The sequence below is a fragment of the Piliocolobus tephrosceles genome, chromosome 2, assembly GCF_002776525.5.
Source record: "Piliocolobus tephrosceles isolate RC106 chromosome 2, ASM277652v3, whole genome shotgun sequence".
Taxonomy (NCBI): domain Eukaryota; kingdom Metazoa; phylum Chordata; class Mammalia; order Primates; family Cercopithecidae; genus Piliocolobus; species Piliocolobus tephrosceles.
Window position 1 is genome coordinate 98,780,479 of NC_045435.1, and position 20,634 is coordinate 98,801,112.

Sequence of the window (20,634 nt, forward strand, 5' to 3'; positions counted from 1 at the left end):
TCGATCTCAGACTGCTGTGCTAGCAGCAACCAAGGCTCCATGGGTGTGGCACCCACCGAGCCAGGCACAGGAGGGAATCTCCTGGTCTGCTGGTTGCGAAGACCATGGGAAAAGTGCAGTATTTGGGTAGAAGTGTACTGTTCCTCCAGGTACAGTCACTCATGGCTTCCCTTGGCTAGGAAAGGGAAATCCCCCAATCCCTTGTGCTTCCCAGATGAAGCAATGCCCTGCCCTGCTTCGGCTCACCCTCCATGGGCTGCACCCACTGTCCAACCATTCCCAGTGAGATTAACCATGTACCCCAGTTGGAAATGTAGAAATCACCCATCTTTTGCATCAATCTCACTGGGAGCTGTAGATCAGAGCTGTTCCTATTCGGCCATCTTGGAAGTGACTCCCAGGATCCAGTTTTATCTTTGTTCCATGGCTAACCACTGTTGCAGCACCACCTTAATAAAAAGTCAATCTTTGTGCCAATGTTTTGAAATGCCATCTTTGGCCGGGCGCGGTGGCTCAAGCCTGTAATCCCAGCACTTTGGAAGGCCGAGATGGGCGGATCACGAGGTCAGGAGATCGAGACCATCCTGGCTAACACGGTGAAACCCTGTCTCTACTAAAAAATACAAAAATCTAGCCGGGTGAGGTGGCAGGTGCCTGTAGTCCCAGCTACTCTGGAGGCTGAGGCAGGAGAATGGCGGGAACCCGGGAGACGGAGCTTGCAGTGAGCTGAGATCGCGCCACCCCATCCCATTGTGGGGGCCAGAGAAAAGCGGGACTCTGTAAAAAAAAAAAAAAAAAAAAAAAAGAAATGCCATCTTGAATGTATACCACTTTTCCATATGCACTTAGGTTGATTTCTGTCCTTTTTATTCTGTTCTGTTGGTCCATCTATTCATGCAACAGTACCACACAGTTTTAATTATGGAGGCTTTATAGTACGTTTTAATGTTTATTAGTGCTAGTCTCCAACACCCACTATAGTTTTTCCCCCTCAGTATTTTCCTAGATATTCCTGCATGTTTCTTTTTCCATATAAACTGTAGTATCAACTTGCCTAGTCCCAGTAACAAAAACTGTCCTCAAAGTGTTCTTAAAATTTAGAATGACGGCCGGGCGCGGTGGCTCAAGCCTGTAATCCCAGCACTTTGGGAGGCCGAGACGGGCGGATCACGAGGTCAAGAAATGGAGACCATCCTGGCTAACACGGTGAAACCCCGTCTCTACTAAAAAATACAAAAAACTAGCCGGGTGAGGTGGCGGGGGTCTGTAGTCCCAGCTACTCGTAGGCTGAGGCAGGAGAATGGCGTAAACCCGGGAGGCGAAGCTTGCAGTGAGCTGAGAACCGGCCACTGCACTCCAGCCCGGGCGACAAAGCGAGACTCAGTCTCAAAAAAAAAAAAAAAAAAATTTAGAATGACTTCTCAGCATTAAAGATGGGGAGATATCACATGAAAATCTGTATCTCTGGTTTCTCTTGAAAATTGGGAAGCACTGTTACATGGGCCTTTTTTTTCCCACATGACCTATTGCTGTAGGTCAGCCTGCATGCAGGCCTGTGCTCTTCAAGACCATGCAGGCCTCACCGCTCCCTCTGACAGCTCACTGCTGCCCTTCTTCACACATGCAAGTTCCCTGTGTGACATCTGAGTTGGTGACTGTGGCTTCAAATGATCAGGAAAGTATGTTCCAGGCCCATCCTCCACCCTCTATTTCTCTGTCTCACAATACAAATGTTAAGAAATGGATTTGTGTTGCTTTGTTCACTGCTGTATTTCCAGGACCTGAGAAGAGGGTGTGGGGCATGGTTGGCACTAGGTAAGTCTTTGTTCAATGAATGCATGTCATGGATAGGAAACAAGAAATGATCAGAACATGTTCTGTCTTCAGAAAACCATTGAAAATACATCAAATGGAACCACACACTGTGGGTGGGAGTGACTTGGTACAGCCGTTATAGAGAACAATTTGGCAATATTTGTGAAAATTACAAACACATAGATCAGTTGTTCCTGCAGTTCCATTTCTAGAAACTTGTCCTAAAGTATATTTGCACACAGGGAAGGTGATGGTGTACAGAGTTAATTATTGCAGTAATAATAGATTGAAAAAACCTAAATTTCCCTCAAAAGGGGACTGATTATATAAATTATGGTTTATCCATACATTGGAAGAATGGAATGTTATACAGCTATAAAAAGAATAAGGGGCTGGGCACAGTGGCTCATGCCTGTAGTCTAGCACTTTGGGAGGCCAAGATAGGTGGGTCACTTGAGGTCAGGAGTTTGAGACCAGCCTGGCCAACTTGGTGAAATCCCATCACTACTAAAAATACAAAAATTATCCAGGTGTTGTGACAGTTGCTGGTCATCCCAGCTATTTGGGAGGCTGAGACAGGAGAATCGCTTGAACCCAGGAGGTGGAGGTTGCAATAAACCAAGATTGCACCACTGTACTCCAGCCTTGGTGACAGGGCGAAACTCTGCCTCAAAACAAAACAAAGAATAAGGGTGCTACCTATGAAATGAGAGGGAAAACACAAGGTGCAGAATAATGTATGTAGTGGGCTACCTTTTATGTATAAAAGGAAAATAATATCCCAAAGCAAGTATGTAAAGAAAATCTGTATGAACTCATAAGAAAATAGTAACAATGGTTAGTGGGAGGGTGGAGTAGGTATGGTGAAGAAACTGGACAGATGAGGACAGGGTGGGAAGGAAAATGCTAATTCTCACTCTCTTTCCATGACTTTGAAGAGTAGGTTTTAAAGCAAATATTTATATGTAATGTATGCATACACACATACACATATAGTAATAACAAATATGAAACTAAAGTGGCAGTAGAAGAAGCCATCAGACCCTGGAGACCATAACTATCCACAGGACACTCTATGGCTACCATCTGATGGAAGCTCTAGGTCACTCAATGGAATTTCCATCCACTCTTGCTAGAAGATGATTTATTGGGCATGCTCCTTTCAACTTGACAGAAAAGACAATGAAATATGTTTCCACTCCTACTGTCTTGCACTCAGATAATCCCAGAGAGCACTTTACAAATTGGCAGCCAATAAACCACTTCACCCAGTGGAGAAATAGAGCAAATTCCAAGATGGAATTGGTGACATCCATGCCATAGGGGATGGCCCACCAAATGCTTCATGATAAATAAGTGAAATAGCCCAGCTAGTGAAATGAAATCTGCACTGAGAATTTAGCAAAGAAAAAATTTATCTGTTACTATTGTTCTAGAACGTTAGAAAGCAAAATCTTCTAAACTATTGAGATACAAATTCAGGAAGTCTTCCAAGAATAACTCAGATCTTATATATAGAGTCTGGCACATGGCATATGATCAATGTAAAATGAATTTTAAAATAGAAAATTTATTAAACAGAGTGCTGTTACTCAAATAAATTAAATGGATGAATCTGTTTCTGTCATAGCATATATAAAAGTATTTTAAACTAGGGAGCCCAGCGAATAATTAGAACTGGCCAGGTGCAGTGGCTCACACCTGTAATCCCAGCACTTTGGGAGGCCGAGGCAGATGGATCACCTGAGATCAGGAGTTTGAGACCAGCCTGGTTAACATGGTGAAACCGTGTTTCTACTAAAAATACAAAAAATTAGCCAGTCGTAGTGGCGGGTGCCTGTAATCCCAGCTACTAGGGAGGCTGAGGCAGGAGAATCACTTGAACCCAGGAGGAGGTGGTTACAGTGAACCAAGATCATGCTACTGTACTCCAGCCTGGACAACAGAGTGAGAATCTGTCTAAAAAAAAAATACTGTGGTAGATGATATTTTTGTATATATGTATATTTCAATAACTGTGCTTTTTTGATTTATAGTTTAATTTTTTTCTGGGATTGCCACTGTGTCTTTGGAGTTATTAGTTTCTGGTTTTTTAAAAAAATTCTCAAATGGTAAGCCATTCTATTTATGCCTTTGCAGGTATCTGATAAAAGCAAATTTCAACATTTTTGGTAGGCTAAATATTGTTGTTTTAATTCTGTATGACACAGCTCAGAGTCACATTGTCAAAGTAGAATATTCATTTTCAAAAATCTTTAGCATAAATACCTCAGACTAAAGATATTTATATCCAGTGAAAAATGTTCTAAACTGTTAAGCTAAGAGCATACAGTTAAGCATTCATACAGACTTACATGAACATAGACATGAAAGGAATCTATATTAAACAGTACAAGAGGAATATAACAGCTTAGAATCAAAATATGCCTCTGTTGCCTTTATGTGTTTAAAATTGATATTTTTTAGCAGCTGAAATTGTAGAGAAAATGTTGCCCAGAAGTACCCATTGATTTGAGGGCATTTCACTCATTGTTACAAGGATGTGAGGAGTGAATCTCCTTGGCAATGATATCATTTCAGAGGGAGAGTAGGGAAAATAGGTTACAAAACAGTGCATAGAGAATGGTTCCATTTCAGTAAGGATCATCTTCTATGCTTCATCATAATTCCCAATTTCTCAAGAGTTCTGCAACCTGAGGTGAGTACAGTAGTCCCCTCTTGTCCATGGGGTATACTTTCTGAGACCCCTCTCTTATCCATGGGGGATACTTTCCGAGAACTCCCTCCCCTTATCCATGGGGGATACTTTCTGAGATCCCCCACCCCCAGTGGATACCTGAAACTGCAATAGTACCGAACTCTGTATATACCATGTTTTTCCCTATACATACATATCTATGATAAAGTTTAATTTATAAACTAGGCACAGTAATAGAGTAACACAAAATAAAATAGAACAATTATAACAATACGCCAGCGTTGCTTCTCTTCTGCTTTGGGGCCATTATTCGTTAAAGTAAGGGTGACTTAAACCCAAGCACCATAATATCACTGCAGTCGAGCTGGTAACCAAGACGAAGTGACTAATAGGCAGGCAGCGTGGATGATTCACATCCCAGGTGGGACAGAGCAGGACATGTAAGATTTCATCACGCTACTCACAACGGCATGCAACTTAACACTTATAAAATATTTATTTCTGGAATTTTACATTTAACATTTTCAGACTGCAGTTGACAGCAGATAACTGAAAGCTCAGAAAGCGAAACTGTGGATGTTGGGGGGGGGGAACTATGGCATCACATTTAAAATTGCTTCTGTAAGTTTATGTTTGAAGTATTTTGTTCCTTGAAAATATGCTTGCCTTTTTTCTTTTCTCATTGTTCTTACTAATTGCATGACTTAATTTCTCATACATTGTTGCCCCTCAGCGCTACGTCACTGAAGTTTTAGGAAGTTAAATGTTATGTTCCTGTAAAGATAAAAAGTGTCGCCGGGCGCGGTGGTTCACGCCTGTAATCCCAGAACTTTCGGAGGCTGAGGCGGGCAGATCACAAGGTCAGCAGATCAAGACCATCCTGGCTAACACGGTGAAACCCGTCTCCACTAAAAATACAAAAAATTAGCCGGGCGTGGTGGCGGGCAACTGTAGTCCCAGCTACTCGGGAGGCTGAGGCAGGAGAATGGCTTGAACCCGGGAGGCGGAGCTTGCAGTGAGCCGAGATTGAGCCACTGCACTCCAGCCTAGGCGACAGAGGGAGACTCCGTTTCAAATAAATAAATAAATAAATAAATAAATAAATAAAAGACCAAAAGTGTCACACTTTTAAAGCAATTGTTAGAAAAGCTACACTGATGTGTCCTGAGTACCTGGGAACAGCTGGCAGCCCAATTATTTGATATTCTTCCAATTAATTCAGACTCTTATGGGCACAGTGCTGCCTTCACCTTGGGCCTTCCTTTTAGCTTTTGAAGGCACAGAGGGCCACTGTCCTGGCAGCCACCTGCCAGCAGGGTACCCTTCTGCCTCACCTCATGGCTGTGCTTCTTGTTCCCGCTCTCTGGCCACTGGGCCCTCCTCAAGTTCTTGAACAGTCCAGGCTCCCACCTGCCATTAGGTCTTTGCAAATACTGTTCCCTTGCCTGGAATGCTTTCTTCACCTAGTTAGTCCTGCTTTTTGGTCATCTCTTCCTTAGGGAAGCCTGCCCTGATAATCCAGAAGAGGCAGGCCCTTTCATTTCATGCCCTTACAACACCCTTTATTTACACGGTCATTGTTAGTGACTGTCTTCCTTTTTAAACTGTATTGTCTTTAGGGTAGAACTCTTTTTTGTTTTTGCTCATCACGACATTCTGGTTCTTAGTGGATTTCTTGTAATTATTGCTGTATGAATGAATGTATTATTTTAATAATTTATTCATTGCCAGAGGTCAGTAAAATGCGAACCCTATATACCCAGTCTTGTTGCAGTTTGCTGAGCGGGTGGAGTGTTACCTTGGGAGGCCCTGATCCCTCCCTGGGCAGACATTCTCCTACAGCCAAACTCTCAAGAAATGTATGGGCTGATATAGGATATTTTACAGCGAGAGCTGTGACTACCAGTAGCTTCTTCGGTGACCATGAACGTTAGGGGTGGGGCTTGAGGCCGGATGTATCTGTTGCCACTGCAGGGCTGCACATCTGGGGTTCAGATGCTGTGGTAATGAGCCAGGTCCTGTATCGGCTACCTCCTCTGCGTGTTCCTTTCAGACTCATCTTGGGGTCTTGGCTCGTTCTTGTAGCCCACACCTCTGTGGGCTCTGCTGCATCCTGCAGTGACTGCGAGGGCCTTGCCCTGCTGTTACTGGTGCTTCCCACCACTTTTGGACTCAGACAAAGCCCCAGATGCAGGGCTCGGGATCTGGCTTTCTAGCAGCTGGTGAGGGAGCGCATATCATCCTTTACACTCTGGAAGTGCAGGCGAGTTAACTTCCATAGAGGCAAATTTTGACCACTGGGATCCAGGAGATGAAGGAGAACCAGCAGATAAATGATATTTTTGTCCTTTGCTTGGATGCAGAAGTTCAGCCCTACGAAGTCCATGATTAATTAGCTGAGCAGAGGCCAGCTCTGCAGCGCACCTCCTGCTTGCTCTCACTCTTTCTTTGCTCCATACCTCACTTTTCTCCCTCACTTTTGCTTCCCTGGGATTGCATTCCCAATAAAGTGTTCATACATAAACCTTTGCCTCAGGCTCTGTTTGCTAGGAAGCCCAGGCTGGGCTGGGCCCTTCCCTCCTGCCAGTCCTGGACACACACTGCAAATGTTCCCTCTTAGAATTCTCGTGACTGTTGTCCAGGCTTCACCACTGCACTGCACCCCCACCAGCAAGGCATTCTTTCTTTACACAGAGCACAGAGCAGTCGATTAGATTGAACCTTTCTTCATTATGTGATAGTAGCCTTTACAAATGATTTTTAAATTTACTTTTTACTTTTATTGAAATTACAAAGTTTAAAGAGTCAAGTAATTCTATAAGGCTTGGTACAGAAGTCTACACCCCCTCCGACATCCACTTGTATTACCCATTCTTGGGGGGTAACCACTTTTAACTGATTACTTGGGTATTTATGTTCATTTCTCCAAACAACAAATGTTGCTGTGTCTTTATCCTTTCATTTTAGGCATGACCTATTGATTTTTCTCAAGGAAAGATGAATATTTAGCTCATTTTAACAAACCTAATATTCACCTCTACTTCAAACGCATACTTCCTGTCCCCCCTCCTCCTAATGTTGTTTAGCATAATGTAGTTTAAAACTCAGTGTTTACTTTATTATAAATATATAAGGCTGTTCATAGTTGAGCCATGTGGTAAACCATGATTATTTTCCATTTTCTGTTCAACTTTTGTTTTCTCTGAAATTAGTAATTGTCTTTTTTCCCCTTTACTTAGTACTATGGTCTGAATGTTTGTGCACCCACCACAGCCCCCATCATTCATACGCTGAAATCCAAAGCCCCAAGGTGATGGTATTAGGATGGTGCCTTTGGGAGGTGATTAGGTCATGAGAGTGGAGGCTTCACTAATTGGATCAATGCTCTTATGAAAGAGGTTTGAGTTGCCTTCTTGGTGCAGTCAGCAGCATGTCAGTCTCATAAGAGGTTTGAAGGAAACTGTTTGCCCTTTCCTTTCCACATGTAGGACACAGCATGAAGGTGCCATCTATGGGCTGGGTGGGGGTGACTCACGCTTGTAATCCTAGCACGTTGGGAGGCTGAGGCAGGTGGATCATTTGAGGTCGGGAATTTAAGACCAGCTCGACCAACATGGTGAAACCCTGTCTCTACTAAAAATACAAAAATTAGCTGGGTGTGGTGGCGGGTGCCTGTAATCCCAGCTGCTCGGGAAGCTGAGGCAGGAGAATCGCTTGAACTTGGGAGGCGGAGGTTGCAGTGAGCCAAGATCTCACCAGCCTGGGCAACAGAGTGAGACTCCATCTCAAAAAAAAAAAAAAAAAAAAAAAAAAAGAAGGTGCCATCTATAAACCAGAAAGCAGGCCCTTGCCAGATACCAAACCTGTTGGAGGCTTGGTCTTGGACTTCCTAGCCTCCAGAACTGTGAGAAATAAATTTCTGAGTTTTTGTGTTTTTGTTTTGGGACAGGGTCTGGCTATGTCACCCAGACTGGGAGTGTAGTGGCACGATCATGGCTCACTGCAGCCTCGACCTCCTGCGCTCAAGCGACCCTCCTGCCTCAGCTGCCCCAAAAACTATCCCCCAGTAGCTGGGACTATAAGCACATGCCACCAACCTGGCTAATTTTTTTTATCTTTTATAGAGACAAAGTCTCATTATGTTGCCCAGGCTGGTCTTGAACTCCTGGGCTCAAGTGATTCTCCTGCCTTGGCCTCCCAAAGTGCTGGGATCACAGGTGTGAGCCACTGTGCCTGGCCTTTCTGGTTTTTGTTTTCTTGTTTTATAAGCCACACAGTTTATGGCCTGAATGAATGAAGATATTTGGTTTTCTCTGTTTTTCTCACTAATTTATCTCTAAACCTAGCTCAAGATGTATTAATACACATCTCCTTCCCTTACATCTGAACATGTTAGGTGCTCTTCAGCATTGATTTCTTGATAATGCAGCATCTCCCAGAACCTTCCTACCTGCTCAGTGCTACTGGGCTCACCTCACTGCCTATTGCACTGCTGAGTGAGGTGCTGGTCCTTCCTCACCATGTTGGGCTGACCTTCCCTAAACCATCTTCTACGATTTGATGACGTGATCAGCCCCTTCGTGGGTCTTACTTTTCCGATAGATCTGAAAGCATTGATGAGGTGAGGGAAATGGGGCATACAGAGAATAGGCATCTCCCTTAAGGTGATTACCTTGTTATTTCAGGGTCTTTAAGTAAGGCAAGAGCAGCCTCGTTAGATGGGGGCAAAGGAGAGGCTCATGGAATCCTCCCTTATCTCCCCATTCCAATTCCTGGCTCCTACGCATTTCCTTATCAATGCCCTACATTTCGCATAAGGGATCTGATGATCTGTGGATTTAATGGATTTTATAATTTGACAACCCACAGGATTCAGTCTGACTTTTGGCAAACTTAGTCCTGTGGCTGCACAAGATAAAGGTTTTGTTTTGTTTTGTTTTTGTTTTTTTTTGAGTCTTACTCTGTCGCCCAGGCTGGAGTACAGTGGCATGATCTCGACTCACTGCAACCTTCACCTCCCTGGTTCAAGGAATTCCCCTGCCTCAGCCTCCCAAGTAGCTGGGATTACAGGCACATGCCACCACTCCCGGCTAATTTTTTTGTGTTTTTAGTAGAGACGGGGTTTTACCATGTTGGCCAGACTGGTCTTGAACTCCTGACCTCAGGCAATCTGCCTGCCTCGGCCTCCCAATGTGCTGGGATTACAGGTGTGAGCCACCGTGCCCGGCCGATTAAAGATTCTTTTAGCCCCATCATAGACAGTATCTTGTTGCACAAACTTACCTTGAACCAAAAATGTAGAATTTGAGCTGCTTGTTTTTTTTTCATTAAGCTGTCCCATGTCAGTTAGAAATGGCCAGCTTTCCTCCCAGTCCTTTAGTTCTTCATACTCTCCTAGAGTGCAGGGCAATGGCTATTCCATCTCCTGCAAGACTTGTCTTCATTCTAAGGGCCCCCTGTTTTGACAACCTGCCTTGGGCTTGAGTATCACCCTTTAACACCTCCAGGGTAGTCACTGCTCTCAGGTTCCACCAGATGGGAAAACAGTCCAGATCCTCATCTCTTTGAGGCCTGCCATTTCCAATCACTGCTGGTGCTTGTATCTAGATCAGGCAGGAATCTTAGTTGCAACAAACCAGAACACACCTTGGCTAGTTTAAGCACAAAATGAATGTAGATGCCCAGAGAATGAGGCTGGATGGTTCCACAGCCAGAAACAAGACCCTGATTATGGTGCTGAAGAGCTCTAGGGGGTTTTTGTTTTTGCCATAGGGCACAGAGCCTGTGGCTCATGTTGCCAACGCTGGGTATGTGGTGCCACCTCCAGGGCCTCTGCCACTGCTGACTCTGAAGACTTGGTGTTTCTCCACTGTGGCCTCCCTTTCTCTGTCACTGATTTCTGAATCAAAGCCCTGTGCAGCCATATTTCACTGTCAGTGCCTGGGTCCTACAGCTGCCAAGGAGACTGAAAAAAATGAGTTTCTGGTTTCTGTGTTTTAGGCAACATTATGAGATGAGAAATTCCCAAACTACATCAAGAGATATTACAAGTTCCAGAGTGGCTGAAAATAATAACGAATCTCCCCTACAAAGTATAAATGTTTAGGCATGATGTAGATTCCAAAAAATCAATTGTGTGACTGTAACATGGAGATTAGAAGCTAAATGTGCACTAAAAATGGAATGAATAAGTAAAACCTGGCAAAATCATATACTGAAATACTACATAATTGTTTCTAAAGTGAATGAACAAATATATATCATTATATATTTTTTCAATTATATATGTATCATATATAATTATATATATATCATATAATTATATATGTTTATATATCATATATATGAGAGATACATATATACCAGTGGAGAAAGACGGTTGCTTCTGACTACTGTAGAGTACTTAATGAAAAAGTCTTGCAAACAAAATGTTTAGCAAAACCAGCAGAAATGATGCATGCAAGATGGTAGCATTTATGTAAATTTAAAACATATAAAACAGCAGTCTATATTGTGCATAGATACATATTTATATGTCTGTTAAAGTGTAAAAAAGGACTGGAAAGATGCGCTCTAAATTCATGGTAGTGGTTCCCTCACAGGAGAAGGGGACTAGAGATTAGGGACAAAGGGCCTTCAACTTCATCAAGAATGTTTTATTTTTATGTTAAAATAGTTGGAGTGCTAGAGCAGTTAGACTTCCACAGGCAAGAAAAGATGAACCTCAGGGGAAAAAATGAGATACCACTAAACTTCTGTTAGAATGGCTTAAAATCCATAACAGGATGTGGAGCAACAGGAACTCTCATTCATTGCTAGTAGGCATGCAAAATGGCACAGCACCTTTGGAAGACAGCTGGAGATTTCTTACAAAACTAAACCTACTCTTAACCTATGATCCAGTGATTTCACTCATTAGTATTTACCCAAATGAGCTGAAAACTTATGTCTACACAAAAGCCTACTCATAGATATTTATAGCAGCTTTATTCATAATTGCTAAATCTTTGAAGCAGCCAAGATGTCCTTCAATAGGTAAATTAACAAATGAACTGTGGTACATCCACAGTATGCGTATGTGGTACATACGCAATGAAATATTATTTAGCACTGAAAAGAAATGGCTATCAAGCCATGAAAAGACGTGGAAGAAACATAAATGCATATTACTAAGTGAAAGATGCCAATTAGAAAAGGCTACATATGGTATGATTCCAACTATATGACATGCTGAAAAAGGCAAAATTATAGAGACAGTAAAAAGATCAGTGGTTTCCGAGGGATTGGGAGGAGGGAGGAATGAATGGGCAGGATTTTTAGGGCCGTGAAACTATTCTGTGTAATAATGTGATCATGGATACATGTCATACATTTGTCCAAACCCATAGAACGTGTAATACTGGGAGCAAACTCTTATGTATGCTGTGGTTTTGGGTGATGATGACAAGTCAATGTAGGTTCATCAATTATAACAAGTGAACTATTCTGGTGGGGGATGTTGATAGTAGGGGAGGCTGAGTGTGTGTGTGTGTGTGTGTGTTGCGGGTAGGGGGTATTTGAGAATTTTACTTTCTGCTCAATTTTACAGTGAACCTAAAATTGCTCCAGAAATGAAATTTATTTAAAAAGCAAGCAAACAAAAACCTTGCCATAAGCCTCACACTTTATAAAAAATAACTTAAAATGGGTCACAGATGTAAATATAAAATGTAAAACTATAAAACTTTCAGAAAAAAAAGTAGGAGAAAATCTTCATGATCTTTGATTAGTAGAGTTTTTAGACCTGACCCAAAAAAAGATCCATAAATCATTGATAAATTGATAAATGAAAACACAAGTTATAGACCAAGAGAAAATATTTCCAAACCACATATCCAACCAAAGACTAGTACCTAGAATATATAAAGAACTCTCAAAACTCTACAGTAAAACATCAAACAGTCTAATTAGAAAGTGAACAAATGACATGGAGAGACATTTCTCTAAAGAGATTATATGAATGGCAAATAAGGACATGAAAAGATATTTGGCATAATTAACCATTAGGGAAATGCAAATTAAAGCCAACAACAAGATATCACACCTATTAGGTAAAATAAACTGATGGTAAAAAAAACAGATGGAATATAGAGAAATGGAATTTGTTTTTTTGTTTTTTGTTTTTGTTTTTTTTTTTTTGCTGTTGTTTGTTTGTTCGTTTGTTTTTAGACAGGGTCTCACTTTGCCACCCAGGCTGGAGTGCAGTGGCACAATCTCAGCTCACTGCACCCTTGACTTCTAGGCTCAAGTGATCCTCCTACCTCAGCCTCCCAAGTAGCTGGGACTACAGGTGTGTGCCACCATGTCCAGCTAATGTTTGTATTTTTTGTGGAGATGGGGTTTCACCATGTTATCTATGCTGTTGAGAAACTGGATCTTTTATACATTGCTGGTAGGAATGTAATATGTTATAGTCACTGGAAAATAATATGGCTGTTTCTTATTAAATGAAGTATATACTTACCATACAACTCAGCAATCACATTTTTTGGCATTTATCATAGAGAAATGAAAACTTGTGTACCACAAAACCTGAATCAAAGGCTAATTATATAATACCATTATGTGAAGTAGCCCCAAACTGGAAACAACCCAAATGGCCTTCAGTGGATGAGTGGTCAGATAAACTGTGGTACCTCCATATGATGGAATACTATAGAAATAAAAAGGAGAAAACTCTTAATACATGCAACAATCTGGAACTTGGATGAATCACAAGGCAGTCACACTGGCTGAAAAAAGCAAAAGGTTTTATGGCCAGGTATGGTGGCTCAGGCCTGTAATCCCAGCACATTGGGAGGCCAAGGCAGGAGGACTGCTTGAGCCCAGGAGTTCAAGACCAGCCTGGGCAACATAGTGAGACCTTGTCTCGAGAAAAAATCAAAAAAATTAGCTGGGTGTGGTGGCATGCTCCTGTAGTCCCAGCTATTTGGGAGGCTGAGGAGTGGGGACTGTCTGAGCCTAGGAGGTCAAGGCTGCAGTAAGCTGTGATCATACTACTGCACTCCAACCTGGACAACAGAGCAAGACCCTATCTCAATAAAAGGGAGGAGGGTTATACTATTTTTATCACAATTTAAAACATTCTAGTATTTTTGTTTCTCTGACTCTGGTCAGAGAAAACTTACCCCAAGTCCACATGATGTTTGGTAAAGCAAAATTTGGCCAACAGTTTTAACACAGTATTCACAAATACCAACTAACAGGATGTTTTCCAGTCTGGGTTTTGGAATGTATTTCCTCATAGAACAATGTAATGAGTAGCAGTGGTCCCGTTAAGAAGCTTACTGAACCCATAATGTGTCTATAGTATAGTACTAGAACACCAGTGCTACCACTGTGGAAACTACCGACCAAATATATTTTCTCTGAGAAGATAAATTCAAAGTTTTTGAATTGAGATGCCAACAATTGCTTTCCCAATAGCAGAGGCAGACATTAGGAATCCCCCTCCTCCCACTCTTCCCACATAGCTGAAGAGGGCTTTCCATACACGTACAAAAGGCAAATACATTAATATAAGTTAGGAACTGCCTGCAGAGAGAAAAATGGGACCATTTCTGTGAATAGAAAATACATCTGGCCGGGTGCAGTGCCTCATGCCTATAATCCCAGCACTTTGGGAGGTTGAGGTGGGTGGATCACCTGAGGTCAGGAGTTTGAGACCAGCCTGGCCAACATATAGTGAAACCCCATCTCTACTAAAAAAATACAAAACTTATCTGGGTATGGTGGCACATGCCTGTAGTCCCAACGACCTGGGAAGCTGAGGCAGGAGAATCACTTGAACCCGGGAGGCAGAGGTTGCAGTGAGCCCAGATCATGCCACTGCACTCCAGCCTGGGCAACAGAGCACTCTCAAAAATCAATCAATCAATCAACCAATCAATCAATCAATAAAAATTTAAAAAAGAAAAAGAAAAAAGAAAAAAATACACGTGACTAGAATCTACACATGAAAAGAAAAAAGACTATATACTGTATAGTCCTATTTATGTAATATTCTCTATATCCAAAATTAGAGAGATGGAGAATAGATTAATGGTTGTCAAAGAGTAGGAATGGCAGGGGAGGGGTTGGTATGAGGGAGTACCTTTGTGATGATTAATCTTGATTCTGGTAGTGGTTCTGGGAATCTACACATGTGATCAAATGGCATAAAACTATAGACCACATGCATGTATGTACGCATACACACAGGTGAGTGCATGTATTTAAAAACTGGTTAAATCTGAATGAAGTCTGTAGAGTGCATCAATTTCACTTTTTTTATATTATATTACAGTTACACTAGCCATTACCATTGAGGGAAGCTGGGTGAAGGGTACATGGGACTTCTTTGTATTATTTTTCAGCTACCTATTGAGTCTATAATTATTTTCAAAAAAAGCTTTAAAAAGCCCAACAAAATACTTGAAGCAAACATAAAAAGGTGGTGATAGATTCCCAAGCATTTGTTATAATATTGTCTGTTTTTTCCTGAAACATTGCTGAGAATTAAAACAAGTGGCATGAGAAGATTTTTTTAAAGAGCAGCAGATTAAAAAAATACCTAGGAGTTGCCCACATGCTTGATATGAATCAACGGGATATCAAGGCTGCCAAAAAAAACATGGATACAGATACTACTTACTGAATTTAGCTCTATACTGGCAGCTCAAGGCAAGAAGGGAAAGTTGAGCTTTCATTACAGGGTGATAGCTATTTTCTTCTTTTATGTCAACTTACGTCTTCTCTTTGCAGGATATGGAAACTGTCGTGAAGAATAATTTCAGGAACTGGAGATTTCTTTATCCAGGGAAGATAAATCTTGTAGGTTATATAGCAGCTCACTTTATATACTTTGAATGCTGTCATCGAGATGAAACAGACATTGATTAAAAAAAAAAAGGCAGGGATAGACTTGGGACAGGTGGTTGGTTGAGAGGGTTAGGGAAATGGAGGGGGCACCGAGGTTCAGGCAGTGTTGACCAGTTAGGTGGGGAAGTATGGTGAATGCTCCATCTAAGGGATCGTTAGAGCAGAGGCTGGAAGAAGGCAATTTCAGGGATGCTGAAGAAAAATTTCCATAGTGAGTGAGCTCTAGAATAGGTGACAATTCCAAGGTTCAGATTCTAGATATGGGCCAGCGCTTGCTGTTATGAAAGCACAGACAGCCCATAATCACACAATACCCAAGCATCTATATTCTAGCTGGAATCACCCAAGAAAACATTCCTGAACTCTCCTACTTGGCCCTGATCATGATTATATGCAACTGCATTATTCCCTGTGTCCTAGAGTCCCTTAAGTGAAGTTCTGGGACATGGAGGGGTGGTGGTGGTCATAAGGATTATCTCACAGCAGTGTATAGCAGCAGCAGAGGTACTGCTCCTTGCAGAGCAGGGCTACCCCATAGGCAGTGTGTCCAGAGCAGCAGCTCAGAGTCAGGTCTGCACTCATATTAATACTCTCTTTTCATGATATGCAAATTAAGGGGTGGTTTATGCAGAAATGTCTAGGATGAGCGTGGTAACTTCTGGGTCATCAGGTCATTGCCATGAAAAGGGATGGTAACTCCTGGGTTTTGTCATGGCAATGGTAAACGGACATGGCACACTGGTGGGTTTGTCTTATGGAAAACTGCATCCACCCTGGACTTGTTTTAGCTACTCCTCAATTTGGTCTTGTGTCTGAGCCCTGCCTCCAGAATTGAGTCCCACTTCCTACCTCAAAACTATTTAAAAAATGCTCAAGTTGATATTATAAAGGGATCAAATAGAACTTACAGAAATGAAAAGTATAACTGAACTAACAACTCAAACATACAAAAACTGACATTCAAGTGAAATTGTACTCATATCTGTAACCTACTTCAAAATCCATAAAAATGAGATATGAATGGATAGATATGTGTATATATTTTATATATATATGTATTTTAAGATTTTTAAAAATAGCAGCAGATTGAAAAAATACCTAGGAGTTGCCCACACCCTTGATATGAATCAACGGGATATCAAGGCTGCCAATAAAAAAAAAAAAAAAAAAAAAGATATTAGTTACTGAATTTAGCTCTATACTGTCAGCTCACGGCAAGGAGGGAAAGTTGAGCTTTCATTATAGGGTGATAGCTATTTTCTTCTTTTATGTCACCTTATGTCTTCTCTTTGCAGGATATGGAAACTGTCATGAAGAATAATTTCAGGAACTGGAGATTCCTTTATCCAGAGATTTAAAAAAAGACATACATACATACATATATATATGTATATATACACACACACACATATATATACATATTAAAAAAGACATACATATATACATATATATATATTTTTAAATCTTGGAGTCTTGCTCTGTCACCCAGGCTGGAATGCAATGACATGATCTCAGCTCACTGCAGCCTCCACCTCCCGGTTCAAGCAATTCTCCTGCCTCAGCCTCCCAAGTAGCTGGGATTACAGGCGCCCGCCACCACACCTGGCTAATTTTTGTATTTTTAGTAGAGGTGGGGTTTCTCCATGTTGGCCAGGCTAGTCTCAAACTCCGGGCCTCAGGTGATCTGCCTCCCAAAGTGCTGGGATTACAGGTGTGAGTCACGGCACCTGGCCTGAATAGGTAGATATGTGATAAACCCAATATAGAAAAAATTTAATGGTAGAATCTAGATGGTGAATATATAGGTGGTTCATTGTAGAATTCTTTCAACTTTTCTGTACACTTGAAAAGTTTTATAATAAAAATGTTATACACAGAGAGAGAGAGAGAGACAGCGAGAAAGAGAGAAAGAGAGATGAGGAGACTAGATACGTGGAAAGCAGATATCTAGACTTTTGATCCAGGAAGAAAAGTACACTAATTCTCCCAACAACCACCATAACAAAACACTAAAAATGGAGAATAAAATACTGTAAATGACATATTCTTAAATGCATCAAAAAGTAATGTTTCACGTGTCTGTGTGAAGAGATCACCAAACAGGCTTTGTGTGAGCAACATGGTTGTTTATTTCACCTGGGTGCAGGTGGGCTGAGTCCTAAAAAGGAGTCAGCAAAGGTGATGGGATTATCATGAATTCTTATAGGTTTCGGGATAGGCGGTGGAGTTAAGAGCAATGTTTTGGGGGCAGGGGTGGATCTCACAAAGTACATTCTCAAGGGTGGGGAGAATTACAAACAAACTTCTTAAGGGTGGGGGAGATTATAAAGAACATTGATCAGTTAGAGTGGGGTAGAAACAAATCACAATGGTGGAATGTTATCAGTTAAGGCTATTTGCATTTCTGTGGATCTTCAGTTGCTTCAGGCCATCCGAATGTATATGTGCACGTTACTGGGGATATGATGGCTTAGCTTGGGCTCAGAGGCCTGACAAGCAAAAGTATGAAATTATCAAGCCAAAGTGGGAATGAAGTTTGCAAGGCAGAGATAAGTGGAGGGCTGCAGTCATTTCAGTCCTGAGCATGTGGCAAGTCTTACAACAAGTGAAGTTTGGTTTTCATGGCCTCAAAGGGTTCTGGACCCATAAAGCAGGATATCCAAGGGCTACAACCTCAACATAAGATTCAACCACATGCAGAAACACCATTCCTACTAGTACTCCTGGAGGACCAAGGAAAGCTTTGAAGAAGGTTGCCATGGTGCAGAGCAGATCACAGGAGTCGACAGGGATGGTGATGGAAAAACTATTGCTGAGAAGTGGCAACCACAAGCTGGCCTTCACATGGCTGTGTTGTTCAAATTTGTGTTATTTGGGTGGTCCATAAAACCTCAAGGTATGGCCCCAGACTGGTGCCTGGCAGAGGTGAAAGCAAAGGCTCTCTATAGGAACATATTTCATCCTGGGCCTCAAAGAATTACCACAAGTAATTTTCCAAGGAAAATAAGGAGCTAACAATAAACAAACCAACAAACCACTAGTTGCACAAGGAAACCAAGCACCAAGAGTGACGCTCGTCAGGGGAAAAAAGGCTAGAAAGCAGAAACAGCCATAAAAGCTTCACTGCACTTATCAGAAACAAAATGGAAACTATGATTTTTATGTTTAAAGAAATAAACTTGAAATTATATGCAATAAGAAAATACAGAGAAGTGCCCATCATATTTGAGGGAGAACTAAAAGCCTTTGGATATAAGAATATAATAATTGAAACCCAAATCTTAATAAACAAGTCTCAAAGCAGATTTGACACAGTTGAAAAGATAGTGAATACAGAAATAGGCTAGAAGAGATAGTCCAGAATGCTGCACAGAGGGATGATGGGATGGAAATAGGAGTGGTAGACAGAGGCAAGGATAAAACGAGAGGAAAGAGAATGGAGCAGAGATAATATTTAAACATACGAAGAGAACTGATGAAAGACATCAAACCACAGATGTACAGCAAATTGCAAGCAGAAAAAGTAAGAATAAATGCCATATGACTCTTCAGAGGAAAACTGCAGCACACAAAAACAAAGAGAAAATCTTCACAGAAACCTAAGAGAAAAGACAGGACTCCTTTAAAGGAGTGACAAATGGGCTGACTGCTGACTTCTTTATAACAACAACAGGAACTAGAGGAAAATGAAATGTTATATTCATCCACTGAGAGAAAGTAACTGCTGATCTAGAATTCTGTACCAGCAAAGAGTCAAGAATATGGGCAATTAAAGACAGCTTCAGATAAAACAAAACGGAAACATTTGCCATCAGCAGATTCTTACTACAGGAAATTCTAAAGGATGTACTAGGCACAAGGAAAATGATCCCACGAGAAAATATCTGAGATGCAAGAAGCAATTAAGAACCAAGAAGGTGGCAAATATAGGGGCAAATCTAGACTAGCATTCATTAAAGAAAACAGTATAAACAATGACTTATGTGGTTAAAATATAAAATTAAAATACATTAAAAGATAGTGGCTAGTGACTAACTCTAGATTGTGATATGTTAAATAAGTAAGATATTGTAAGTCCTTTTTTTTTGAGACAGGGTCTCACTCTTGCTTAGGCTAGATAGAGTACAGTGGTACAACCACAGCTCACTGCAGCCTCGACCTCCTGGGCTCAAGCAATCCTCCCACTTCAGCCTCCCAACTAGCTGGAACTACGGGTATGCACCACCACACCCAGCTAAAATATTTTTGTAGAGATGGAGGTCTCTTTGTGTTGCTCAGGCTGGTCTTGAACCCCTGGGCTCAAGTAATCCTCCCACCTCGGCCTCCCAAAGTGCTGGAATTACAGGCATGAGCCACTGTGCCTGGCTATTGTAAGGCTTAAAGTTTTAAAGTATCTGTTATCTACATAAAGAATAAAAGAAAAGTGAATAATGGAGGAGAAGAATGGAATGTGAAAACGAAGAAAAGAAAGGAGAGAAAAACATAAAAAGGTGGACAAAACACAAAAGATGATAGAAATAAATCCAATTATTTCTTTAATAGCAATAAATGTAAATAAAATAAATGTTCCAGTAAAATGATAAAGATTGTGTTAGAATGGATTTTTAACATTCAGCTGTATGATGTTTACAAATGACACATCCAAAGCACATGGATATAGAAAGATTAGAATAAAAGGACGGAAAAAGATATGTTGTGCAAATACTAATCAAAATAGACTTTAAGACAAGAAAGTATTACTAGAGATAAAAAAAGGATCAATGCATAATGATAGAATGTTCAGTTTCATCAGGAAAAGATAAGTAAGTCTAACATTTTAGGTCAGATAATTCCATTTTGGGCAAGGATGTGGGAATATACACTGTTGCTGGGAGTGTCCAGTCTGTGGTCATTTTAGAGAGAATTTAGCAGCAAAATGAGAACGTAATCAAACACCTTCAGATGTAATATACATGATAGATACCATGAGATTCTAGCTCTGCCCATAAAGGGCCATGCGAATGTTCACTGCAGCAGGCAGTGAAAGCAGCAAAAGCTTCCTTCAGAGGGGCTAGAGAAGTGAAATGTGCTGAAAACATAATGTAGAATGTAATGCTGCAGCCAGAAACAATGAACCAAATGTAAACACAGCAACATCAATACAACTTGGAAAAATAAAACAGTGTGTGCTCAATACCATTTAAGTGAAACACAAAAAATAATATGATGTACATCCATGTTTA